The 28,000-nt window shown below is 51.7% G+C and overlaps 1 pseudogene; it reads left to right on the top strand.

The window, feature by feature from the left end:
- LOC101658945 lies at positions 1-27,936 on the top strand (annotated as a pseudogene).
- The last annotated feature ends 64 nt before the right edge of the window (positions 27,937-28,000 follow it).

Raw genomic sequence — 28,000 nt, 5'->3', positions numbered from 1 at the left:
ATGATGTTCTCGGGCTTCAACGCCGACTACGAGGCGGCCTCCTCCCGCTGCAGCAGCGCGTCCCCGGCCGGGGACAGCCTCTCCTACTACCACTCGCCCGCCGACTCCTTCTCTAGCATGGGCTCCCCCGTCAACGCGCAGGTAAGGCGGGCTGCCGCGGCGGGGGCTCGGGGACACCTGTGGAGGTCTGCCCGTCGCTGGGGAGGGAGGTTGTCCCTGCTGGAGCGGCCCGAGCCGGGGAGCCCGGGAGCCCGGGACTTCTTGGGAGCGCACGCCCGCTTGTCATAGTAAAGACTTGGTTGCCCCTTCCCGCGGCTGCCTCACTCAGAGCGGTCCTGGCTTTGCGATTTATGGCTGGGTCTCTGACATGTGTGGGGAGAAACATGTTCAAGCCAATTAGCAAAAAAGCCTGGCAAAAAAATCAGCCGCACAACATAGGTACAAATGTGCATGACACGATGGATGGATGGCGATAAGAGCTGTAAGAGTCCCCAGTAAAATGATTTTTTTAAAAAACCAGCCTCATATGCGCTCAAAAGTTGGACAAAGGAGACAGAAAAATGGATGTTTGCGAACGGTGGTGTTGGAGAAGAATATTGAATATACCGTGGGGCTGCAAGCGGAGCAAACAGAGGCCTTAGAAGAAATGCCACCAGAGTGGTTTTTAGAAGCAAGGATGGCAAAACTTAAGCCCAAATATGTAGACAGGTCGTCAGGAAAGACAGTCCTGGTTGGACAAGCAAAGGGCCCGTGGAAACCAGGGACCCCGATGGACACAACAGCTACATCGACTCAGACACCCCACTGCGGGCGAAGACAGCACTGAATTGAGCAACGCCGACTGCTGCCATGTGTGCACTGTGCTCCCGGAGATGCTGAGCCGGCTCACAGGCAGCCAACCATCCAACATGTCACGTGGGGCCACAAGTCGCGTGATGAGAAGACCTCCTTCAGGAACCCAGGAGACTCTGGGGCTGGCTAATCACAAGGTCAGCAGTTTGAAAGCACTAGCCACTCTAACAAAGAAAGACCATGCTTTCTACTCCCATAAAGAGTTACAGCCTTGGAAACCCAGGGCGGGGGCAGTGGGGGGTTCTACCCTGTCCTGTCGGGTCACTATGAGTCAAAATCGACCGGCTGGCAGGGAGTTTGATTTGGGCTTTGAGTGACTCCTGCCACCATCATCAGGCTTATGGAAAGCCTCGTTAATAGTCTGCCATGCACCAACAGCACCATCTTCCTGCCTGAAAGGGAAGAGGACCAATGGAGGTAAAAAATTGTCATCTGATGGATTGCAACAAAAATCCTCACGCCTGGACCCATAAACAAGGAGAAATATAGATGCTTCCCAGGGTTTCATTCCACTTGGATCCACGACCAATGCTCAAGGAAGCAGCCGCCAAGAAACACCAAATGGCATATTGCAATTCAGCCAATCCGCCGCTACACAAGAAACTGTAGATGTTCCTGTGCAACAATGTCACTTTAAGGACCAAGGCCCACCTGGCCCAAGCCAGGGATTTTCCGTCACCTCATCCACGTGCAAAGGCGGACAATGTCTATGGACGATCCAAGGAAGATGACGCTTTGAATTACGATGTTAGTGAAGAGCGGCAGGGCTGCCGAGGGCATGAACAAATGCGTTTTAGATAAAGCCCAGCCCGGATGATCCCTAGCAGTGAGGATGACAGCGCTTTGGACATGCTTTCGGGCCCTTCTCCAGCCTGGGACCAAGCAGTGCCTTGTTGTATTCGTCACAGGGTCGTTGTGAACCAGCTCAATGCCCCCTAACAACATGAGCATCCTTACAAGCCCTAGTGGCACCAGTGGTTAAGCACTCAACTGCTAACCAGAAGCTCGATTTAAACCCACCAGCAGTCTGTTTCCATAAAGATGACAGCCTTGGAAACCCCAGGGGGCAGTTCTTCGCTGTCCTGTAGGTCGCTGGGAGCTGGGATTGACTTGATGGCTTGCTTTGGTTGGGTGCGTCCTCCATGGCTGCTTTCGTGGGTGAGGAAGAGGAGAAACGGGGAGAGGGGCAAAGATCCCGAGAGAAGGGGCTTTTGCAGCATTTGTGGACATAGCTCATTCTCTTCTCTGTTGAGGGGAATGGTTCAGAGGAGAAGGGGCAGCCCATACCTGGGGGACTCAGCCAGTCTCCTTTGAGCCAAAGACATCATCTTTCTTGCTTTAAGACAGAATAAAACTGATCCTTTGAGTTTCTGAGTCTAAATCTGTTGGGGAGCAGACAGTCTCGTCTTTATCCCTCAGAGGGGCTAGTGGGTTTGAACCACTGACCTTTCAGTTAGTGGACCAGTGCTGGCCCCGCTGTGCCTCCAGGGTGTCAGAGACACCACAGTGGATCACAAGTAAATTAGACGCAGGGCCTGCCTCCACTCTGCACTTTACTAGCCGTGTGACCTCGACAAATTCCCTCTCCTGCTCCGGGCCTCGGCTTCCTAGTGAGACTGGAGAATATAACCTTCACCCTGGCTTCAGATTTGAACATTCCATCATCCTACCGATGGTTTGAAAACCCACAGAGGGATTCCAGAAAGTTCTCGAAAACTCTGTCTCCACCTACAGAGGAAATATGTGTTGATCGGGAGTTCTGTAGCTTTGCCAAACATCTCTTCGCCTTCTGCTGGCAGCGCCCTCCTCTCCCTCATCTGCCCTTCGGGCAATATCCCAAATCCATGGGATGAGTGTTTGGGATGGGGGTGCTGCTTCCAGTCTCAGACTTGAGCCCCACACCTGGCATCTAACCCAGGAAGATCAAGCATTCTGAATGTTTGTGTGGATAAAGACAGGGCTTCCCACTCCCATAAAGAGTGACGGTCTCACACTCACAAGGAGCAGTTGTACCCCGTCCTGTGGGGTCCCTGTGCATCGCCATCCACTCGATGGCAGTGGGTGCATTGATTCTGACTCATGCTGATCCCGTGGGTTTCAGAGTAGAGCTGCCGTCTGCAGGGTAGTCGTGGCTGTCACCTCTTGGAAGCAGATTGCCAGGCCTTTGTCCCAAGGCCAGAAAGTTCAATGTCAACAGGGCCAGGCTTCCTCCAGAGGCTCCAGGAGAGATCAATCCTTGACTCTTGTGGCCACCTCACTTCTGTTTCTGCTCCGTGGCCACACTGCCCTGCTCACGGTCTGGGTGAACTCTTTTCCTGCCTCACTTAGAAGGACACTTGCGATGGCATTGAAGACCCACTTGGAAAATCCAGTTGTAAAAATTGTGTGGAGGTGGCATGTGACCTCTTCTGACTTTACTGCGTTCAGTGTCTGCCTGAAGCCAATTCCTAGTGGTTGAGGGCAGACGTGCTTCCATCCTAGAACCCTTTCACCAATTCTGATGCCAGCCATGCCTCCCTGCACTCTACTCCTCTGCTAGGTGCGAGAATTCATGGCATTGGCCACACAGAACTCACAGATGATGATCAGGATTGTGTGGCTTCTCAGGAAAGCTAACGGATTATATATAATTCAGGATGAGAAATAAATGCTCAGGACCGAACACCCTCTTCTCGGTCATGCCTACAAGGGTTGCCTATCAGCCAAGTGACTCCTGGACCTCTGTCCTGCTCAGGCAAATGTCACCAAGCTCTTTTAGCTCTGCTGATGAACGTCCAAATGGCACTCCAAGCTACCAGTAAACTTCAGCCTGAATGCGCTCAGCTCTTGCTCCAAGGGTCTGCAAATTCAGCGCCCTCTCCCTTCCAATTAAGTGTCCGGAGGCAACTCACTCCACCAGCAAGCCTCTTGCCCAGAGGCACTCAGCGTTCAAGTGTGTGGTGGTGGTGGTGTTAGGTACGATCGAGTCTGCTCTGACCCATAGCGACCCTCTGCACAACAGAACAAAACTGAACCGCACAGAACTGCGCCATCCTCACAATGGTTCCTAAGTCAGAGCCCTCTGATGCAGCCACTGGGTGGGGGGCCTTCCTCTTTTACACCACGCCTCCACTTTACCGAGCATGACGTCCTTTTTCAGGGACTGGTCTCTCCTGGGAATATGGCCGAAATATGTAAATCTTTCCATCCATGCCTCAAAGGAGCACTTTGGCCTTACTTCTTCCAGACAGATCAGCTTGCCGTTTTATCAGTCCGTGGTACTTTCAATATTCTTCTCCAGCTCCACAATCCGAATGCATCCATTCTTCTATGGTCTTCCTCATTCAACATTCAAGTTCCACAGGCATGTAATGCAATGGAGAATACCGTAACTTGGCTTGAGGTGCATCTTTGTCCTCAACGTAACATCCTTGCTCTTCAATGCGCTAAAGAGGTCTTGTGCAGCAGATTTACCCAATGCAGTATGAATTTGGATCTCTTGGCTGCTGCTTCCATGAGCATAGATGGTGGATCCAAGTAAGACAAAATCCTTGACAACTTCAACCTTTTCTCCATGTATCATGATGCTACCTACTGGTCCACTTGTGAGGATTTGGTCTTCCTTACATTGAGCTGTAATCCATCCCGAAGGCTACAGTCCTTGGTCTTCATCAGCCAGGCTTCAAGCCCACCTCACTTTCAGCAAGCAGCTGCATACTGCTGGCTGTTAATAAGACTTCCTCCAATCCAAATGCCACTCTCTTCTTCATATAATCCAGCTTCTCTGATGATTTGTTCAGCATATAAATTGAGCAAGTACGGTGAGAGGAGACAACCCTATAGCACACCTTTTCTGAGTTTAAGCAATGCAGTATTCCCTTGTTCTGTTCACACAACTGTGCCCTGATCCAGGTACAAGTTCCTCATGAGCACAATGAAGTGTTCTGAAATTCCCATTCTTCTCAAGTTGTTCCACAATGTATTATGGTCCACAGAGTGGAATGCCTCTGTATAGTCAATGGAACACAAGTTAACATCTCTCTGGTATCCTCCGCTTTGAGCCAAATCCATCTGGCATCAGCAATGATAGCTCTTGCTCCATGTCCTTTGAATTCAGCCTGAACTTCTGGTGGTTCCCTCTCAATGTGCTGTTGCAACCGTTGTCGGATGTAGGGGTATGTAGGGATTGAAGATTCTCATCACATATTGGAGAGGGCAAGGGGGATGCAATTCAACCCGTAGCATCCATGACCACTCACAGTGACTCCTACACCCACTCATTCAGCACATTTCAGTAGCATGTCTACTCTGCACCCAATTCCATGTGCTGGGAGGCGCTGTGAAGGGGTGTGGCACTACAGGGCTGGGAGAAGAACACAGACAGCTATACTAATCAACATTTGCCAGGCTGGTGGGTGGTCTGGAAAGGGTGGGGGGGGGGCAGAGAGGGAGAGAACTGCAGGCTGAGCAAAGACCCCCAAGTGTTTAGGAGCGGACAGAAGACCAGGGGGAAGGCAGAGTGGGAGGAGCGATGGAAAGCCTGAAGGGCTAGACGGCCACCTGGGGTACTTGAGAAGCCCTGCTGGCACAGAGGTTAAGTGCTTGGCCACCAGCCCAGCCAGCAGCCAGCAGAAAGAACTGGTGGTTGGCTTCTGTGCAGGGTCCAGCTTAGAGGACCCGGAGCGAAGTTCTGCTCTGCCACCAGGGTCGCTATGGGAACATCCACACATTGGCATCTTACCAACCAGGACAGCAACTAAGTCCAACACGGCCCTATATGTCTCTGATGATTCAGAAAGATCGGCATAGCTGAGGCCCAGAGGGATCTGTGTGCTAAGGATGGGAGGGTGATTGATAAGCAGCCAGACAGGGGAGGTCTTAGCCAGCCCCTGATCCAAGCAGACATGGGGGACGGGCTCTTAGGCAGCCCCTGGTCCAAGCAGACATGGGGGATGGGCTCTTAGGCAGCCCCTGATCCAAGCAGACATGGGGGATGGGCTCTTAGGCAGCCCGTGGTCCAGCTGTGGAGAGCTGAGGCGCTCTGTGGCACCAGAGAACACAATCAGAGTCCGGGCCTTGGAGAGTTTCCACCTGGTTTTGTTCTTTTGAAGACGTGTCTCCCAGACTAGTGGTAGAGGCTGACTCTCATGGACCAACCCAAAGGCTGGCAGTTTAGATCCAGCAGAGGGACCGCAGGAGGAAATCCGGGCAATCTGCTTTCGCAAAGATAGCAGCCAAGGAAACCATGTGGAGGGAGTACTTCTCTCGGGAGCACAGGGTGGCCAGGATGCCGAAGCAACACGAAAGTCAGCCCCAGGTTTGGTTTGTTCTCAAAGAGCAAATGTGCCTTCTACTCGCCCAGAGAGTCACATTTGTTTGTCTGTTTCGAGCTTTTTCAAAAGTAGTGTTCTGAAGACTCAAGTAACATTAATGATCCAAGAGCTGAGTCCTCAAATCAGTGCAGTGGCCTTACGTATGATGCCAACTTGACGCTCCTGGGTAAGGGTAGGGGTGGAGCACTACCCAGCAGTTGGGTAGCAGCCTGACGACTCCTCCTTGGGGTCATAAGCCTCTTTTGTTTAAGAGGGAGACGGAGCAGAGTAGAATCCTCCTTGGCCCTTCGCCTCCTGCAGGAGCTGGAGCTTGCGTCTGGTATGCCATCTCCTCTTGCATCCCCTACAGAGTCCAGGAGCCATCCGCAGACTCCAGACTCCCGACGGTGGATTCATTCAGCCGACTTCCGACATCGGCATCCACCAGCCTGTGCCTCCCCTGCTGCCCCGCTTGCTTCATCGTCCTGCTTCCTGTTCATCGGCTTCCACGGGTCAAGACACCTGACTTGAAGCAGGCTGTATTTAACCTATTTCTGCAACTGTGTAAGCCATTCTCCACATAAATCTCGGTCTATATGCTACACAGACCAGCGTCGCTGTGTTTCTTCAATTGAAAAGCACACCTAACACAACCAGGCACCCAGTGTAAGAAACGCCGCTCTCTTGGCAGAGGCCAGGGCCAGACCCAGGAAGATGGGGTGGCGACATGCCAGCGTTGCCCCAAGGAACTGTCAAATACAGGGCAGGGGCTTGGGGGTTCCCGGGCATCAGGATAGTTTGTGGACTCTTGCTTCCTACCCATTCAAGCGTTTGCAAAGGGCTTGGCAGATTCTGCCTGAGAAGCATCTCGCGCGCCCCCCCTCCCCCAAAAGAGGCCGGTTGGGTTCGTCTGAGCTTACTTGTGTTGTCTTTTCAGGCTGTGGGGGATGAAGGACCTACCTGTACCAGGACGCGGACAGCTGGAGAACCAGAGACATTGCGGACGCCAACTATCCCAGCTCCTCGACCAGCTTTCCCTTGGGCCCAAATAAGACCACTGTGAAATTCTGAGCCCTTGCCCACCCGGTGAGAAAGTCACCTTTCAGGTAAAGAACAGAAGGAGCCCCCATCACGTTTGTGTGATTCTGGGTTGACTAGAGAAACAAATTCGTTGACACATCCATAGGTGCATAAGAAAGAGCTTTATATACAAGAGCAATTGGATATTTAGAAAACATTCCAGCCCAGTCCAGATCAAGTCCGTAAGTACTAGCCCATATGTCCAATACCAGTCTTAAATTCCTCTTCAGGCTCACGCAACACTTGGAATGACGACATGCCTGTAGGAAGATCAGAGTCCAGTGGGTGGAAAGTCTTGTGGATCCAGTGGCAGCGGAAGCATCCCAGCACTGGCTTCTTCAGCTCCAGGGCTCTAGCGTAGCTCTGTGGGTCTTCTCAACAGGAAAGTCTCACAGGGAGTATGTCTGTGTCCAGTGAGCTATTTATCTCCTTAGAGCCTCCAAATGAGGTCATCAAACTTGACAGGCTATACTCCACCCCTCCACAAGTTGCACCAGATTATGTCACTACCACAACTTTAGAATCCCTGTACTGGCTTCATAGGCAAGCTTGGGGTGGTGGGGGCAGGTGTGTGTGTGTGTGTGTGCAAAAGGTTCATTTGCTTGCTGCTGACCCAAATGTGGGAGGCTCCATTCTAACCCAGAGGCGCTTCAGAAGAAAGTCCTGGTGATCCACTCCCCTGAGATAATTAAGGTTTCCTGGGCCAACCTGGCTGATAAACACATGTGGGGTTCATTGAAGGACCAAGAGATAAATGGCTCTGTGAGCCTCGCCTTTCTAGTTCTCGGGTCTCTTGCTTTGTGATGGCCAGACCAGAGTGCAGCTGCCTTAGCCAGTGCCCTGCTTCAGCTGGCAAGGCTCACTTCTTACAAGACATCCCCTAGGAGAAGCCACATGGACCTATCCCGATGCAGCCCTGGGTGCTGGAGCAGCTGTGTGGAGACCCCTGCCAACGCTGAGATGCTTACATGCTCACTGATTCGGCTTTCCTCCTGCAGTCAGCGTCATTGCGCATGTTTTGTGAGATGGAGGACTTTGTGGATTGATGTCGGACATATGGGCCAATGTTGGACTTATGGGCTTGGACAGCACTGGGTGGGGATGCTTTCTGAATATACACTTACCCTTTATATAAAACTCTCTTATACATCTGAGTTTCTGTGGATTTGTTTCCCTAGTTTACCCAGACTAACCCCCAAAGCAGCCATTGAAAACCCGCTGGGACACCGGTCAACTCGGTCGCACCTGGGCTTGCCTGCAGTCGAGCGCTGTCCCAGCTCCATGTGGTACTTACACTGCTCCTTACAGCGATGCTCACACCGACGCTGGCAGCTGCAGCAGGAGTTCAACTACATTTTTAAAATCATAGAGTGGGGGAAAGAAGAGCCCAGAAGGGGTCTGGCCACAGGTTAACAATAGCCGTCCCTGGAAGTAGGTGTGGGGTTACCCATTTCAATTTTCCTAGTGCATTTCTGTAAATCGTGGCCAAAATAGACACAAAGAAGACATTCTCCAGTCCGACGACTTCAACATGTATAATCCAGTGCCATTGATTGTACTCCTCATGTCGCGTGACCATTATTGATCCCGTTTTCCAAGTTATGCCCCCACCATTATCATCAACTCCATGCCCCCCAAGCAAAAATTCTTCCTCCTTCACCCATGGTAACCAGTGGTCACGTTTGGCTTCTTTTTTAATCGTTTTGATTTTCATTACATTTTGACGTTTCCCAGACGTCTTCTGGGTGTGGTGGGGAGGTGCCTTTTCCCCAGTTCCCAACACAGGATGATCCAACCAGGATACAGGAGAGTGTCGAGCTCCTTGTTATGGAGTAGGTGAAGGGTCACTGAGCAGATCATCAGGGGGTTTTTTTCTTTCAGTTTAACAGTTTTATTGAGATGTAATTCATAAACCATGCAATTCACTGGTTTGAAGATGCTAGAGAATTGTGCATCATAAATTTTAGAACATTTTCTTCGTTAGACTCATGATTATGAGCTCTCTATTCCCTACTCTCAGCCCCAACCAAAGCCTAGGACACGATTAATCCCATTCCTGTCTCCATAGATTTGTCTCTCCTGGGTTTCACATAAAGAGAAGCATGCCCCAAACAAACAAACATAAAACCCCAACCCCCTCCTCCAAACATACACACACACAGAGAACACCCCCACTCTGAGAGAAAGCAGAAAATAACCCAAACTACACAATTTTTAAATGGCCCCAGAGGGTAAAGTGTGCAATGTGAACCTAGCTACGCAGGCAGGAATCCACTTCCAGTGAGCTCCGTCTGAGGGCAGCTCGTGAGTTCGTCATTCAGCAGTTCGTGCACGTTCTGCTTCCACTCAGTCCCCTCAGTGACCCCTCTCCCATCCTGCTCCCACGCCTCCCTCCTGCCCCAGTACTTGGTCCTTGGACACATGCTGCCCTTTCCAGCTCACATCTCACACGGGGAGAAATTCCATCCCAGACCCGAAGGGTGTCTAGGGGCCAGAGGCTTGGGGTCCCCCCATCCTCTAGACCACCAGTAAGCCAGGGCAGAGCACCTTCATCGGATGATCCTTTCTCTAGAAGCCAGGAGGTTACGAGAAAAGGATCGCTCGGGTGTGTGCAAAACATCACGTACCTCAGCAAGTGCCCCTGCAGCAGGACCTCTGGGCTGCTAGGACAGAGCTGTGATGCCTGGGCCCGAGCTGGCACCAGGGGCAGGAGGGGAGCCGGTTTCCTAGGTGATGGGTTTTAGGAAGGAAAGGGTCCTGCCAGCTTCAGACTCCCACAGGTTTCTTGGTCTATTAATATTAGAATCACTACAGCATAGACCAGTGGTTCTCAACCTGTGGGTCGAGACCCCTTTGGGGGTTAAACGACCCTTTCACAGGGGTCGCCCGATTCACAACTAGCAAAATTACACTATGAAGTAGCAACGAAAATAATGTGATGGTTGGGGGGGGGTCACCACATTAGGAACAGGAACTGTATAAAAGGGTCGTGGCATGAGGAAGGTTGAGAACCACTGGCTTGGACTCACTCTCTCTATTTCTTACTGTAAAGAAATGTTAATGATTTTTGTATATTTATCTTACATACAGCCACATGTTTCAATAGCATATTGTTAATTCTGTTGATGATGATGATGTTGTTGTTGTTCAGCCCCAACGCATAGCGACCTCCTGTACAACAGGGGAAAAGCCAGGCAGTCAGGTCAGACGGAAGCACTTCATGGTTGCCCCGGAGCCTTGCCTGGTGCGCCCATCACAGGTGCCAAGATGTGGCCCAGTCCTTCCAGGATGCCCCGTGGAAACACCTGGACTGTGATCCCGGAGATGGGAGTTCTAGTCCCAGCTCTGCTGCTGACCCCCACGAGCCGTGACGTCGCCGTGCCTTTGGATCAGTTGAGGTCGGCTCAGCAAGTCGACCCCAGGCCTTCCCGGAGTGTGTGGAATGGGGCAGAACTGAAAGCCCGATGTACGTGGACTATCTGGTGAACCTGGTATTTGTGTGCAGGTGTGACAGGGGAGCTCTCACACACAGCACCCGACTTTCCCTGCGCTCTGCTTCCTTCTGGGTTTCTGCAGTCATTAGAACGGCCACGCAGACCTCGCAGACAGGGCTCACGACTACGGGGTTCAGTGCGGCAGTGAACAGGGGGCAGATTCAGGTAGAAATGCCCAGGATAGAGCTGTGCAGTCAGGACAGGCTACCAAACTCCCAGAGGGTTGCTAATAGAGGCCCAAAGGGCTTATCACTCTGCTGTCAGCTTCAGCCCAAGGGCACTCAGCTTCTGCTCCCCGAATTAAATACCTGAGCCTCAGCCTGAGGCCACTCGGCAGCCGCTCCCTTGGGTCTGAAAAACCAGCTCCCCAAATTAAGTGTGCAGAGGCACCCACTCCACAAGTCGGCCTCCGGCCTCAAAGCACTCAGCTTGACATGCTCGGTGGCCTGGGGAGTCCAGCTCTCTCTCATGCTCCTCTGATGTCGGGGCCATCTTCCTGGATCAAGGAGGTTCGCTGCACGGGGATCTCGGGGTCCAGAGGACCCGCTCCACTCCTGGCTCTTGCTGGTAGTAACACCCCCCACCCCCCCGCTCCTGCTTCTCAGAGGGCTCCTTTTATAGGCAGCAGGATGATAATCACAATGAATCCTGTTATGAAGCAGTCACATCTGAATCCTATCAGAAAAAAGGTTGCTTGGTGGGAGTTAGAAAGACTTGGGCTAGAAGGACTGCCTTAAATAATCCACTGCCTTGAAGGCCAAGAATAGTCATCTCATCTGGTAGGTTCTTCCGAAGCTGTTTCAGCATCACTCTTCCTATGCCCTGATAAGATGTTTGCTGAGCGAAGATGGTCCCCTCACCCTGCGTCTCTGGGGAATAAGCATCATGTTGGGTTTTCCCAGTAGCACAACCTATGTATTCATTCCTCTGCCTGCAGCTATCAGTTCACCTTCCTCACATTTGTCATTTATTGCACCCAAATTTTCCACCTTGGGAAGGGACATCAGATCCACCTGCTGTGCCAGTCCAGATCGTTGGTAGCAAGACCAGTCTGGCAAGTGCTTCTCCCTCAGTTCAGTTCCCACTCATGTTGGGTAGGATGCCAGAGTACAAGACTAGTGGAGTATCTGAACCACTGGGCAATAAGACACTGTGCACAGTCGACCCCAGAGAAATCATAATGTGGCCGTCTGTACCCTTCCAGAGGTTGCCTTGGAAACCCTCTGGGGCAATTCTCCTTTGTTCTACAGGTAGCCATGTGTCCTGAAGGTGGAGAAGGAACAGCCCAGCCCCCCAAGCCCTTGGACATTCTGGCATACAGGTTCGGGGGTTGTGTTAGTCAGGGTTGACTAGAGAAACAAATCCAGAGACACTCATAGGTGTGTAAGAGAGAGTTTTACCAAAGATTAATTGTACATTAAGAAAAGATCCTGACCCAGTCCAATCAAGTCCATAAGTTCGATATTAGCTCATATGTCCGATACCAGTCTATAAAATCCTCTTCAGACTCACGCAATACGTGCAATGACACCGAGTGCAGGAAGATCACAGCCCAGTGAGTGGAAAGTCTTATGGATCCAGTGGTGGTGGAAGCATCTCAGTGCTGGCATGGGTCTCCACATGGCTCCTCCAACTCCAGGGCTCTGACTGCCATCAGCAAAGCTCTGTCTGACTTGTCATCAGAAATACAAAGCAGAGAGTGTGTCCCACCTCCAGGGACGAAGACAACAGTTCCCAGAATCCTCAGGAGAAAGCCATGCCCACAGAGAGGCACCATTGGCTATGACCTGATTGACAGGCTAGACTCCACCCCTTCGCTCAAGTTGAAGGAGAGGATGTAACTGCCACAGGGGTACAGTTAATCTCTGGCTGAGGGGTCATCTCTGCTTCTGGCACTCGCAGCTGCATCCCTGGTCCAGGGATCACAGCATCTGGCAGAAAAGAGCCGTTTAGGTTGATGTGGGCAGAGCTGTACAGTGGTGCCAGCATCCTCCCTCACATCTCCTGAGAAACGTGGGCATCTATGTCATAGTGAGCCTCCTTTTCATAGCCTCCTGGGCCGCATGAGCCCACACTCCTGAAGGCATGTAAGCGGCCTCTGCCCAGTCACTTTACCACATATAGTCCCTGAATAGTCATGTTGGGGCGTGATGCTGCCCGCACCTTTCAGCTGAGAGAAACTGAATAAGTCGACCCAGGGCTTCCTGGAGGGGTGTTGGATGAGACAATATAAAAGCACCAGCATGCATCGCATCGACTATTTGGTGAAAGTGTACTTGTTGTGTAGATGTAATGGGCGGCATGTAAAATGGATTTCACATGACACCCAACCAAATCCACTCCTGACTCATAGCAACCCCATAGGACAGAGGAGAATTGGCCCCGGAGGGTTTCCAAGGCTCTAACTCTGCCCGGGTACACACAGCCACATCTTTCTTGTGGAACGGTGGTTGGGTTTGACTGCAGAGAGGAAAATGCCATTCCTTCCTAATAGAATGTAGTGGTTACTTAATTTCATGTGCACTTGAAGCTATCCTAAAGTGTAGGGGTTGAGTTTAGCCTGTCAATCAGGTCACAGCCTGATGACCTCCCTTGGAGGTGTGATCAGGGTATCTAGCTTATTGGAGGCTGGTGTCTCTCTCTCTCTGCCTTCACCTTCCTGCTGGCTGACCCTGGTTGCTGCCAGAGCCCCGAGGTGCTACCAGCGCCGTGGGATCCACACGACTTTGTATCCACCACCTGTGGTCTTCCTGCATTCTGCATCCTGGCTTGTGACGGCGTGAGTCGGAAGAGGGACTTACAGACTCATATCGGACTTAAGAACGTGAGTTGAACTGGGTGGGGCTATTTTCTTGATATATAAGGACTTCTTGATACCAAGCTCTTTCTTACACATATATGAGTGTCCCTGGATTTGTTTCTTTAATCAACCTGGCCTAACACATAGTGGCAGAAAAGTGGTAAGATGGTTCTGTAGAACATAAATACCAGTTCTGTCAAGGTCTGGCTCTCACAAACTTCTTTGTATAATCATTTCAGAGTTGGTAGATTACAGATGCTCCAGGTCATTACCTAACTGGGAAATGCAAGTCAAAACCACAACGAGGTACCGCCTAATGCCCATAACGATGGCCCAATTCTAAAACACTGAGAACAACAAATGCTGGAGAGGGTGTGGTGAGATAGGAACCCTTATCCACTTCTGGTAGACTTGTAAATCCGTACAGTCACTGTGGAAGGCGATAGGGCAATATAAAACAGATGGCAATTGAACTACCATATGATCCAGCACTACTATGGCCATATTCACCAAAGAAATAAGAAACAGGTCACAAGCAGACGTCTACGTTCATCGCAGCACAGTTCACCATAGCAAGAAGCTGGACACAGCCTACATTCCCATCAATAGGAGAGTGGATAAAAAAACCTCTGGTCCATCCACCCAATGGAATACTGCACATCCCTAAGAAACAGTCATGAAGCCATGAAAGACCCACTCGTGCAGGGATCTGGAGGGCGTTATGCTGAGTGACGTTCGTCAAACACAACGGGACAGATTCTGTGTGAGGCCACTGCGGTAGGAACAAGCTGCCGATGAACAGGCACAAGCTCAAGCTGGCAGGCCAGCCAGTCTTCCAGCCGGGCACCAGGCAGCCTGGTCAAGAGCCGGACCAGTGCCAGTGAACCGCACACCATCCACTCCAGGTAAGTACAGCAGAGGTCACTTGGCCGGAGGGCACCTCAGGACAGTTGGGATGCTGTGATTGGGGGAGAGGAGGGGGATGCTCTCTGCTGCTGAGTGGGTAGCCATGAGGATCTGGGGTGAGGTCCCCCAGAGAGGGAGAGTTGATACATGACAATAATCTGTTCCGCCCATCAGCATGGACCGTCTCTCCAGTTATTACTATAAACCACCGTTATTGATTTCTTTATATTGATCGCACAGAGTCACATTTCAATCTTATTACTCTCACTGTTGGGCATCACCAAGGCCCCCACAGCGGTGGCTCTTCATTCCAAGCGCTGCCAACACCCCAGGTCTGGGGCCAGCGGTCCTGACCACCCCACCCCTCCCTCCACTCCTCTCTGCCTTCCCCTCTGGGGCCACAGCCCCTGCCCATGATGTTGTTGCCAGTGCTGTCAAGTTCAGCTCCAACCCTTGGTGACCCCTGCACGACAGCACAGACACAGCCTGGTCCCGTGCCGCCCCGGGGAACCGCGGCGGGCTCCACCCTGGTGAGGGTCTTCCTCAGTAGATGCATTGGCACGGAGCTTGGCAGGCCTTTATTCCAAGTCCGCCTCCGTTTGGAAGCACCACTGAAACCTGTTCAGCATGGTCGCCACCCTCATGCCCTCCACTGACTGCCTGGTGATGCCTGTGCCTGACGTGTGGGCTGGGACTAGACCCCAGGTTTCAGGGACAGTGAGAATCCTACCTGGAACCCCGTCCCCCCTTCTCTGAGCTACTACAGGGCAGCGGTCTCCTAGCTGCCTTCCCTTCAGCTTTTCCATTCATTCATCTCATGCACACACACACACACACACACACACACACACACACACCTCCTGCCCCCTGGGCAATCTGTTCAGCACCCTGCAGCCCAAGTGAGCTTTCACAACACAAACCTGATCTGGCCCCTCCTCTTTCTCGCCCCTCTCCTGAGGGTAAGGGTGAGCTGGCCCCTCCCTGCCCGGCTGGGGCATCCTCTCCTCCACTCCCCTCCTCTCTCAGGGGCACTGGCATCTTCAGTTCTCAAGATGCACGCTGAAGGCCCCCTCCTGTCTCCACACTTCCACCCCACCCCCACCCCACGTGCACACACAGTGAAAAGATGCTGGAATATCCCATGCGCTTTTTGGAGCCCCCTGTCTCTGTTCCGTGCCTTTGTTCATCTCTAGAATGGACATTCCACCAGTAGGGCCTCGGTCTCTTCCACCCTGAGACCCAGTGACAGTGTGTGCACCTTGTTGCGGGTTGGGGGGGGATATACCTTGGGCTTGTGACCAAGCCTGCTGGCAGAGCTTTGGAGCAATGAGCTATGGATGCAAGAGCCTCCCCCGCTCATGTGGTCAGTCAATTCACAAGTGTCTTCCCTCCACTCGCGGTAATTTAGCTCGGACAATGAAGCAATGCAACCAAGGGATTCCGCTTCCTAAAACGCAGCCGTTTGAGCCCAAGAGCAATCTTCACAGGTACCACTAGATGGCAGGCGTCCAGACTTCTCCAGCACGCTGCCTTAAATAGAGACTTAATTCCAACCCACCCACAAACCACCCTCCAAAGGACCCGAGCACGTTAGACCCATCGGATTGTCGTAGAGGGAAATTGAGAGCAGATATCCTGCTTTGATTGGGGGGTTTTCTGGCCCACAAAGCCTAATCTTCACGTCAAAGAAGTCCCTGGCCAAAATGAATATGCCAACACAGTTAGTTTCCTCCAAGTCACAAAGCCTTTGTTTGCCAAATCTGAGTTTCAAAAGATGGGGGTGGGCGACAGGAGGGGCAGAGAGTATCCTGTACTTATATCCTGGATCTCTGTAAAAGGGGTCAGGGCAGCCTCAGCCTTCTCCCAGGGAGTGGATCGTGGCTTCAAACTTCTGACCTTCGGGTTAGCAGCCCGACACATATCCACTCCCATCAGGGCTCCCCTTCAGAGCAGAAAGCGACATACTCAAAGATGCTCATTTCAGTAGTATCTACAGCCACAAAATAAAACCTGAAAGCTTTGGCAGCCTAACTAATGTCAGAAAAGGTTTTATGCATACCAAATTCACTGAATGGAATGATATAGTATAGTCCTGTGTGAGACTATGATAGTAAGTATTCAAATGTACTAGTAAATAAAAAGACAGTTGACTGCCCCGATGGTAAAATTGTGAGACTGTTGCCGATTACATGAAATAAAAAGCGGCGATCCTCTATTGTGTTGTGTTGAATGCTAAGATTAGGGGAGCTGTTTCGCTTTGATTCAACCAGCAGTGAGGTAGTTAGTTTATTGTGCCAACCTGGCTGATAAACACATGTGGGATTAATTGAAGGGGGGAGAGAGAAATGACTTGGCGAGCTTTGCCTTTTTGGTCTCTTGCTCTTTGATCCTCGGACCAGTGTGCAGCTGCCTTGCTTGTTCTGTGCCTCAATTTGCAAGCTACACTACCTGTGGACTGTGTCAATGCAATTTGAGGTTCCTTCAAGACCTGCTTTGCACACCATTGGAATTTACATCTCTTGAGCTGGGGACTGTGGGACCCTGTCATCTGGCTGACTGTTGGTGACCTGCCTTGCTGTTTGCTGCCTGTGCCTGGATAGCCTGAATTGCTCTACAGAGGACTACCCGGTGGCCCTCAGGACTTGAAGGACTGCCAGTGTCTCACAGGAGTGAGTTGCACTGAGCCATTTGTACTGCTTTATAATTTAATTAACTGCTTATTTCTTATGTTATATATCTATCTGTATAAGTATATATATAATTATTAGCATTCTGGTTTTTTTCTTTAGAGAACTCTAGCACAAGCGGTTATTATTATGTCATGACATGGTTTCTTTAACAGAGCACAGGATATCCCCACTCTGAGCCTCCTGGTCTCCTGTGCTAGGGGCAATAGGGCCACAGTCCCTTTCCATTTACCCTGCCTAAAAGCTTCCCGAGATTTTAAAAAGCCAGTTTCCTCCAGCAGACCTCAACAACAGCCATTGTCCTGAAGGCTTCTGGGAATAACCTCTGACAAATGGTGAATCTGTACTGACACACAACTGCCCCCGGCCAGTAACATTCCCGGCCTCTTTTAAGAGCTCCGTGCTGAATGGCAAGTTGTCAGTGCTTTCACCCCCCACCCCACCCCTAAGCAGCCCAACAAGGGGTCTTTGTCAAGAGAACCAAAGTGCCTCCCCACCTCCCCTTCTACCCTTTACCCAGTCCTGCCTGCCCCAGGGTGAATTTATGTTTTACATCATAAGCCTGTGGCTAGAGGCTTCTGAGAATTTGAAGCGGAAAAGCTTACCAGAAGGAGGATTTACGCTCCCCCAAATCCTTCCCTTCAGCTCTTTAAGGCCTGCTCACTGCTTTCGCCAGATCACCGAAGGCAATCTCCACCTTAGCTCGAGTTGGCCTGCGCTTCCCTTGAGGACTCCCAGGACGGCAGCCCAGGGAGCAAGGCAGAGAAGGTATCGGAGATGCTTGCCGCGGCCACCACACACAAGATCATTCACAAATAGAACAGGGACTAGGGTGTCCATTGCGCATGCTCGGAAATTTGAGCTCCTGGCCAGAAACAAGTGGTCCACCTGGATTACTGACCCCATCTAGGCCAGGTGAATTTAATTCAGCCAATGGGGTCAACCAGGATCGTTGACCACGCCTCCCAGCGGAGGACCTGAAAGCCGGAATCCAGAGCCTGCAGCCCCTTCTGCTTCTCCAGCTGCTCCTGGGGGCCGTGCGGTGATCTCCTCTGGCCTCAGGATTCTAGGGGGGGGGGGGGGGGGAGGGGTGAAGTGCCCTGAGGGTACCTGTGTAAAAACCCAAACTTCTTTATAAAACTCACTTGGATCACAATCCAGCCTCCGGAGTGAATTTTTCTCCTGCGAAGCCAAGGACTGGGGGATTTTTCCCAGGAGAGAGATTGAACAAAACTTCAACAGGGAAATGCAGGAGGCCTGGGCTTTCGAGAGGCAAGTCACCAAGGGGGTTAGTAGCCAGCATGTCTTAGTTTTTATTGGAAACATGGGGTGGGTCTTCTCTCAGCAGGTGGGGAACAGAGAAAGGTGGGTTTGGGGGGCACTCTGGTTGTCTTCTTTTTCCCCACTGCCATCGAGACCATGCTGACTCATCTCGACCCCCGCCTCCCCCACGGGTTCTGCACAGTCTGTAACAACTGACGGGAGTAGAAAGCCGGTCTTTCTCTGGTTCTTAGTGCCCGCAAGTCTGTTCCGCTGTGGCAACTCTGCCACAAAACACTGCCCCGTCTGGGGCCGTCCACACAGGGAGTCCTTCGTGTGAGCCCATTGTAGCCACCCTTGCTCCTAAGGCCTTCCGGCTGGACTTCCTCTGAGACAGATCCTAGTGTACATTTAGTATCCTCGCCAACGCCGTCATTCCAAGGCACCCATTCTTCCCTGGTCTCCCTTATTCAGTGTCCAGCTTTCATGCTGATGAGGTGGTTGGGACCACCCTGGCCTGGGTGAGGTGCTCCTGAGTCCTCAAATTAGCCTGGGGGTGGGGGGGGACGCATTCCTACTTCACTGTCTTCTCAGAACACAGGGCTCACCAAGTCCAAAGTGGCCGAGGGGGTCCCCAGAGAGCCTGTCTCACTTGTCTCTGAAGAAGGAGACATAAGTGGCAAGAGTGGTCTCCAAGGCCTCCCGCTGGGGTGACCGTAGGTGAAGAAGGAAGGAGTGGGCCGTGGGTCGTCTGAGGGCACCTGGAATTTCACTCCTCAGACTGGGAAAGCTCCCCCCTGCAATCGTCTCTCGTAACTCTCCCCCCCTCTCACAGACCACCTGGTCAGTACCTGTGACGGTCCCTTTCAGGTGTCAGTCTCCTTAGGTGATGGTGCCCGGTCACGTGGTCAATCACGAGGCGAGCTGTTGCCCAGAAGGTATTTAAATATCAACATTGAAGTCAAGTCGCATATACAGTGAACCCTCGCCACTTCGCGCTTCGACTTCCGCGGCTTCAGTCTATCGCGGTTTTTGCGTAACAGCGCATGCTCTGTCATTACTGCCACTGATTGGCTCATACTGTACACGCTTGATGCCATAAATAATATAATAAATAATAAATGATCATTGTAACGTCCAAAATGTTTTACTGTATTTTCCCTTTTTAGTTTAATAAATTGGGTAATACGAGTGTAATGGTGACTAAAGGGTGTTTTTTCATGTCCTCTATGCTCTAACTACGAAAATATTTGATTTACAAATAAGGAATCCTACTTTGCGGAATTTCATTTATCATGGTAGGGTCTAGAACCGATTAACCGCGATAAACGAGGGTTCACTGTACTCCATCATGTGGGTGGGCCTGCTCGAATCAGTTGAAGGCCTATGAGTAAAGCACAGAGGCTTCCAGAAGAAAGAGACCCTGTCGGAGTTTCCAGCCTGCCCCCCAAGCTAGGGATTTTGTATTTGCCAGCCCACAAAATCTGATGAGCCACTTTCTTAAAGCCAATCAATTAGCCTCTCCCTGAAATTTTAAGGAATTGAATTATGCATTGAATTAGACATCCTGTCCCCCAGTTCCTGCCTTCCTGTCTCGCCTGTCATGGGAGCGAGGGTGCGGGTAAGCAGACAAACCGTTTGCCTCCCTGAGTTCCCCTAAATACACACAAGCTCTGGGACTAGGCCAGCCCCCTGGAAGAAGCCCGATGCCACGCGAGGATTCTGGCCCTTGACGTGGCTTCCTCTGTTCTGAGGGGGAAAGACACCCCAAAGTCGAATGTCATTTAGAGAGACCCATTTACTGACTTGAACGGAGCAAAGCCCAGACAAGGCACACCTTCCCGATGAAGGCGACGTCAGCCCCGACGGTGGCCACAGGTTCACAGAGACGGAGCCACGGGACAGGCGCTGGAGAACCAAGGCAAGGGTGACACAGTCACGATGGTGACAAACCAGTTCGCCACGTTTCAGGCAGGACTGCCGGAGTGGAGCAGGGGCCCTGATGGTACATGATTGCAGGTTCAACATATTTCGAGACGGGCCCGGGGCTCTCCATTGCTGCTCTAGTAGCTCCACACCCTTCAGGAGACGGCAGTCAGACTGTCACACACGGGCTTATGGAAGCTAAGGAAATGTCTACGTTTGTAGTTTCACAAACCCTGGAACCTCTTGCCGAGCGTCCTCCCTCCCCCCTGTGAGGTCCAGCCGCACATCCGGACGGGCCCTAGGGACGACTGTCATTGAAGGGAAGACGTTAACAGACAAAAGTTCTGGGGTGCTCACCTCCACCATGGCTTCAGGAACCAGGTGAGCAGAGAGAGACAAAGTGTTCTCAACACCAGCTGAGAGACTCCTGGGGGAATGCAAGCCCCCCAAATGACAGCTAACCGCATACTCAATAAAGTGGGCTGTACCCTGACCCTAAAGTTCCCGTAGTTCATTGGAGGAGTAAGCTAACACCAGCGCTGGGGGCAGGTAAAGGGGAGTGACTGTCCCCTTAGCCATGAGAGCAATCACGTATGTCTGCTCCTGTAGTTAAAGCGGCTGGCCAGGTAGCAACCAGCCATGTGCTTGGAAGAGGTAACTTCAAGGTAGCACTGCGATGGGAGGGTATTGTGGGAGGATCAGTCTTGGTTATGAGAATGTGATTGGGACTCACTCCAAGCCACAAGTGTGAAGGCCTCCCTCCACCGAGATTCCTAGCCTACCAAGCTTCTTAAGATATGAGAATAAAGAATTCATCAGCATACACTCTCTTCCTGTTCCTCAGTTTCTCCAGCCCCTCCACACCCGGAAAGCATGCTCCCTTCACTTGCCACACCTTTAAGACCTACAAGACTCTCCTTGCAGGTCATGGCATCGCCACACCGTGCCTGGATGCCTGGGAATGTTTCCCGTCCCATGAAATGTTTTCATTCCGTCATTGAAACATTTCACGGTCCACTCCAGTGGACGGCACGTCCACCATGACCCGCAGCAGGGTCACCATGAAAAGCTGGACTTTTCCCCAGCAAGGAGAACTGCCCTTTTTCTAAAGTCGCATTTGATACAGGAAGTTCTGCCCAACTGTGTCCCACCCGCCGCCCCTCTCTGCTCAGCCAACAGTCAGATATGGAGATTTCTTCCATTTGTCCAGGGCAGGGCTTAAGGACAGAAGAAACGCCGAGCTGTTTCCACCACCAGCAGCTCTTTCCACCTCCGGATGCCCTAGCCGCTGGCTGCAGAGCAAATGATCAGTGGGGGCGGCTTCGGAGGCAGAAGGAGCCATGGGATTCTTCCACCTGGAATCACAAGGCTCTTGGTGGTAAAGCCAGGTGGAAGCAGGAGCTGCGTGGGGAGACCAAGCTTCTCCCGAAGCTAGCCATGCAAACACTACTGGGAGGTTTCAACCAGCTGATGGGCCAGAGATAGGACACTGAGGTTGGTTATGAAACACCTCGGGCAGACAACTCCAACTTTAGCAACCTAGTAAGCCCTGAACGTAATGCAGCAAAGGCTGAATTATTTTGATGTGACTCATGAAACCAAATGATTAAACCAAATGATCAAACCAAAGTAAAGAAATTCCTGAACAAAATTAGTACTACCCGTGGTTTATCCAGCACCCAAAATTGCAAAACATTTTCTTTCTGGTTCGAAGCTAGGTAGGTTTGCTGAATATGAATTTCAAAAGCTATGGCTGAGTGGAGGAACAGAGACCATCATGTGACCTGATGTGAGTTCAATATTAATAAAGGGAACAAGGCAGGGTTCAATCAATCATGTTAAGATTAACCAGTGGTTGATCTATATTTCTCCCTCCTCTTCTCTTGATAAGCCTCATTGGACTGAGCTTCTTATAGCCATAGGCTTTTTCTGGAATAAAAAGTATCCACCTATAGGCATATAAGGGTCCCTGGGGTCCCTGTGAATTAGTCTTTGGACTGCTGCTACCTCAAGGTTGTTGGTTCAAATCCCCTTGCTGCTTCCTGGGAGAAAGATGAGGCTTTTATACCCATAAAGATTTATAGTCTCAGAAACCCTACATAGGCTCTCTATGAGTTGGAATCAACCTGATGTCAGGGAGTTGGGGTTGGGGTTGGGTTTATATCCATATAGAATAACTGCTCAGAATAAACCTGAAGTTGAAATGTTGCTGAGTTTTGCTTGTTTTTAACAAGCATTAAAAAGAAAACAGCGCACTGCCAGCGGTCTCAGCTACCCTCTTGCGCCATCTTTTGGCTGGGAGTGAACAGGCTTCGCTGATGCTCCTAAGCAGGGCTGGGACTAGTTACTATGGGGAATTTGACAATTGCGGTGTCCCTATGGACACCATCAGAGAACACCCTCCAAGCTGCACTTAAACGAATTCCAGGGTGTAATTAAGGATACCGAACAATGATGCCACCTAGCTTTCCAGTTTACTGAAGTCCCCGACACGCCCCTGTAGGGAAGGTAGCAGATTTCCCCAGCTGTGAGACGGAAAGCATCTGTGGCAGCCTCCCCCCTCCCTTATAGAGGGCGCTTCCGACCCTAGAACAATTCACAAGCCTCGTGACCCGCAGCAGGTCCGCCCCACCTCTGGGCCTGAGTTCTCTCTTATATTAAGTGGAATGCTTGGACATGAATCAGAGGTTGTCCAACTCTTTTTTTTTTTTAACCAGTGGAAACTCTTCTATTTTTCCCCAAAAGAAAAACCTTATGGTGGAACTCAAATATATAAATACCTTTATGTCACCAGGAGGAAGCATGATAAGGATGCTGCGTGAGGCTGCTTTCAGCGGATGTATCAGTTCTTCATGCCTGAAATCCCCATTCCAGTGCTGTGAATCCCTCTTGGCAAATACTAAGTGCTGAACCAGTGCTGCCGCCACCATCCCCACCATCCGTCGCTCTGTGATACTGCGATGGCTGGGATGTTGCCAAGAGGCTGAAGGCTACGCCACCAGTATTTCAAATACTGGCAGGCTCAGCTATGGGAGTCTCACCCAGCAGAGATGAAGACAGACTAGGAAGAAAGGCCTGGTGATCTACTTCTGAAAATTAGCCCATGAATCGCCGCAGAAGGGTAGCCAATCTAATGCTGGAAAATGACCCCCGCACTGGGAGGGACTGAGCAGTAGCTACAAGGAGACCAGGGATTGTGAAGATGTGGCAGAATTGGGCAGCAGCTGTACCCTGCTAACTGTACCTAATAACAATTCGTGCCCAGTAGGACAACTCTGTGTTTCGATAGCAAATGATGCATTGATCAGAGCATAATCTATCGGATGTTCTTGTGGGGGGGCTGGGGGCTCTCTGTTGCCTTTGAGCTATTTTGAACCCTCTGCCTCTGAGTCAATTCCTGCTGATAGGGACCTGTAGGACAGAGTGGAACTTCCCCAGGAGGTTCTCAAGGCTGTAATCGTCATGGAAACAGACGGCCCCCTCTGCCTCCCCTGGAGCAGCTGGTGGGTTGGAATCACTGACCTTTGGCTAATGGGCAGGTGCTCAGCCTTGTGCCACCAGGGCACTGGTGTACAACTCTAAATCTTAGGTAATGATAGCCATACGAAAGAATTCTTGTCCATAGACATGCAACTCAATTCGAGTGACTGCCCTTCCAGTCCTCCTTGGAAAAGCCAGGTCCCTTCTAGTTGTACATTTATGTCAACGTTCCTTGGCTCTACAAGAATTTCTGCTTCTTCACTTCTCCTCTGAACTGGGTCATAGCATCTGTCTGGTGCCCTTCTTAAGTAATGAGCTAAATAAAATCCTTAATACATGTTGATATCTATGCGAGTCATAATATTAGCTTTAAAAAATGAACTTAGTTTGAAAATTTATGAATAAAAATAGCACGTATACTCGAGTATAAGCCGATCTGAATATCAGCACCTAATTTTACCACAAAAACGGCATAAAAAATATGCTGAAATACTCAGCTTATACACGACTATATATGGTAATAACATTAGGGTGACGTGTTTTGATCTCTATACTATTGATCCAGGAGTGCCGGTGGTGTAGTGGTTACCCCTTGGGCTGCAATTCGCATGGTCAGCGGTTGGAGACCACAGGACAAAGACTGGGCTTTCTATTTCCCTCAACAGTTACCCTCTTGGAAACGCACGGGGGTCGTATGAGCCAGCATTGACTCGATGGCACTGCACGTGGTAGTCTCATAATCTGTTGTCAGTTTGAGACTATGAAGAGGGAAGGGGTGGAGCTTAGCCTGTCAATCAGATCACAGCTTGACACCTCACTTGGAGTTGCTAAGGAGAGAAATAACTTGCTGGAGGCAGACACACACTTACTCCCTGTGAAATCTTCCTGGTAAGAAGACACATGGAGCTACGCTAGAGCCCTGGAGCTGGAGAAGCCACATGGAGACCCCTGCCAGCGCTGAGATGGTTCCACTGCCACTGAACCCACAAGACATACCACCCACTGGCCAGTGATCTTCCTGCATTCGGCGTCATTGCATGTGTTGTGTGAGTCTGAAGAGGAATTTACACACTGGTACCGGACATATGGGCTAATATTGGACTTATGGACTTGATCTGGATTGGGCTGGGATGCTTTCTTAATGTACAATTGCTCTTTAAAAGAAAACTTTCATATACAAACATGAGCGCCTCTGGATTTGTTTCTCTAGTCCATCCGGACTAGCGCAGTGAGTTTTCAGTTTTGAATACTATTTAGGCTCTCCACACAATTGACTTAAAAAATCTTTTTTGATAAAAGGAATATACATGTCTTTGGACAAATGCTCACTGGGAATGAGAACTGCAAGGAAGAAGGACCAGGGTTAGTTTTAGCGGGCTCAGTGGCATCTCCAGGGTTGGTGTCACCCAGCGTGGTGAGCTGAGACTCGGGATGTCACCCCCTCCTGGAGCCGACCATTCAGAGTCCGGCTGTTGTCCAGGGCCATCGAGTCGGTTCCATGTGCCACAGGCACTGCGGGCCCGGCCGTTCTCACAGTCACGGCCACGCCGGATCTCCTTGCTGCAGCCTCCATTTCCGGGAAACTGCTGGGGGGCCTTCCCCCTGTCCATGCACCCGCCAGCAAGCACGATATCATCATTGTTCAGGGGCGGGGCCCTCCTGATAAGAAGCACAATTGCCTGTCATTTTGGCATCCCCCCTTCTGGCACTGCCACCTGGTGCTCCAAGTCCCCGGCAACCACCAGTGACACCATCGGCCGGGCTCCCCTAGTCTGTAAGGAAATGCTTTCCTTTTTCTGTGTGGCTTTAGGACCTCAAGTGTTGGTGTTGGAAGGACTCCCAGAGATGATCTAATCCTGTCCCTCCTCTGTGGGCTACGTCACTCAACTCGCAGATGTTAAGGGTCAAGGCCGGGTCACTTGGGAAGTCAGTCAGGGGCTGGGATTGGGGTCAGGTCTTGCAGGCACCGGACATCCACTCATGGCCCCACCCCCTCTTCAAGTGAAGCCTTTCCCTGCAAGCCCAGTGGGCACTGAGCCAGCATGACACGTGTTCAGGAAGAGGGTCACACGTGAGGGTCTGAGTTCCCTTTGGCCTTCATGTCTTTCGGGTAGATCTTGGACTCCACGTTCTTTTCCTGCAGCAGGTAGTGGAAAGACAGATAGACAGAGCGCTGAAAACAGTCTGAGGAAGCCCAGCGCCCAGTCCCTGCCCTCAGCACCCTTGGGAAGGACAGAGAAGGTGGGTCGAGACCACACAGTCTCAGGAAGGCTTTCCCTGGGCTGGTGTGGGGATGAGGACACAGGGGCTGGGTCCCAAGAGGGACTCTGAGGCCAGAGGCATTCTGAGAAGGACTACGTGCGTGGACTGGTCACTAGCAGGGCTCAGAGCTCTCTGTGAGGTGAAGCAGCAGAGGGCTCCCCGGGCAATGAGGACCAGGAGTGAGCCGTGCCAAGACCAAGTGCCCTGGCTCCAAGAGGACTCTGAACCACTTCTACAATCCCAGGGGGAGGAGCTGCAGGCTGGCACTGCAGGGAGAGGGGCCAACGCTCAGAGGCCAGGAGGTTCCAGGATTTCTCCCCAGAACTAGGCCAGGAGAACAATCACCTCCTCCCCCTTCAGACTATTCAAACCCGAACCAGCAGCGGACGTGGCCGACCAAAGAGTGGGGGCAGCCAGCCCCCCAAGCCCCTCGGTGCAAAGAAAAAGGAAACAGACTTCCGGTATTGGGCTTGGAAGGACCGCCTTTTTAACAAAGAGCAGGCCTGGGTAAAGAGACCCTGGGCCTGCTTTTAAATAATTTGCGGTCTTCCTGGCAAAAACAAAAAACAAACAAAAAAAGATTGGAGTGTCATGGCAGCCAGAGGGCCCCGAGTGAGGCTGGGTGAGCCCCAGTTGGGGAAGGGCAGGGGAGCAGACGCAGCCTCACGCCCTCCCTCTCTCGGCTCACAGCCCAGGCGAGCCATGTCCTATCCCATCATCCCGTTGGCATCATTCTCTCACCCATAGCTGGTCTTCCCACCGCCGCCGCCGGGGCAGACTAGACTTTCAAAGTGGGGCGGACCGGACGAGAGGGAGGGCGGGAGGAATCTGAACAGAGAATGGGCCGTGGACCGAAGGACCACAAGCATCAGGCTCCACAATCCTGAGGCCGGAAGCCTGAGATGGAGCCCCGCGACCTCTACCAAGGGCACAGCAAACAAGCACATCAGAAGGTCATGGAGGAGGGAGAGAAAAAGGAAGAAAACCCCAGATCGTGCAGAGAGACCCGCTGACTGCTCAGAGCCTGTGTCCACCCTCATCCTCTTGGGGATCTGGAACTGAGCTCACTCTTGTGTGAGAGTGCTCGACCATGGAAGATCAAAGGGGCAGCATTTACCCCCGACAAAGGGGACAGGGCTAGGAAGGACGGGACACGGAAGCAGGAACCACGGGGAGGAAGTGGGATGAGCGAGGGCCCAGTGGATGAATGGATGCGCTAACATACACTGCATACGAGTGTGGACGGGAAAACTGATGGCCAGCTGTCATCCTTCCCTGAATTCACCGTGGATTTTTTTAAAAGGGAAGAGAATGGAGCCATTACTGCAGGAAAAGGTCCCTGAAGCCTGAGCTGGGCAGCTTCACGCAGGGCCAGACCTCGGGGTTTCAGGAGGCCGACGGCTGTTCGACCGAACAGGTGATGACAAGATCCTGTACAGCCAGTGTGGGGACGTGCTGAGGGACCAGGGCCAAAACCTCGCCAATGCCGAGGTGCTCAAGGTCCCGGGGAACCCCAAGAGCGATGAGGTGAATGTGAAGGTGCTGGCTGTTGAGCACTTCCTGCCCGAGCTGCGGACTATGGCCAAGAACAAGGACCAGGACACCTGGGAGGACTACATTGAAGGCCTTCGGTGTTTGACGGGGAGGGAACGGCCCCGTCCTGGGCGCTAAAATCCGGCAGGTCCTTGTCACCTTGGGCGAGAAGATGACGGAGAGAAGTAGAGATGCTGGTGGCAGGGCACGAGGCCAGCAGTGGTTGTGTCGAGCATGAAGAGCTCGTCCGATGGTGCCGAGCAGCCGGGGACAGCCTGTCCATGCACCCAGCCAGAGCCACGGCCTTTTCCTGTGGGAGACGGGAAGCCTCCTCGCGGTCACAGCACCTTTCCCATCCTGGGTAATGCTTGTCAGCAGCATTCACGAAATAAACTTGCTCTCTGTGCCTGCCCCCCCGACCAAAAAAAA

This window comes from Echinops telfairi, unplaced genomic scaffold, assembly GCF_000313985.2.
Source record: "Echinops telfairi isolate 266 unplaced genomic scaffold, ASM31398v2 ScPeMD7_18;HRSCAF=68, whole genome shotgun sequence".
Taxonomy (NCBI): Eukaryota; Metazoa; Chordata; class Mammalia; order Afrosoricida; family Tenrecidae; genus Echinops; species Echinops telfairi.
The sequence above is the reverse complement of the archived record's forward strand: the minus strand, read 5'-3'. Positions and strand labels throughout refer to the sequence as shown.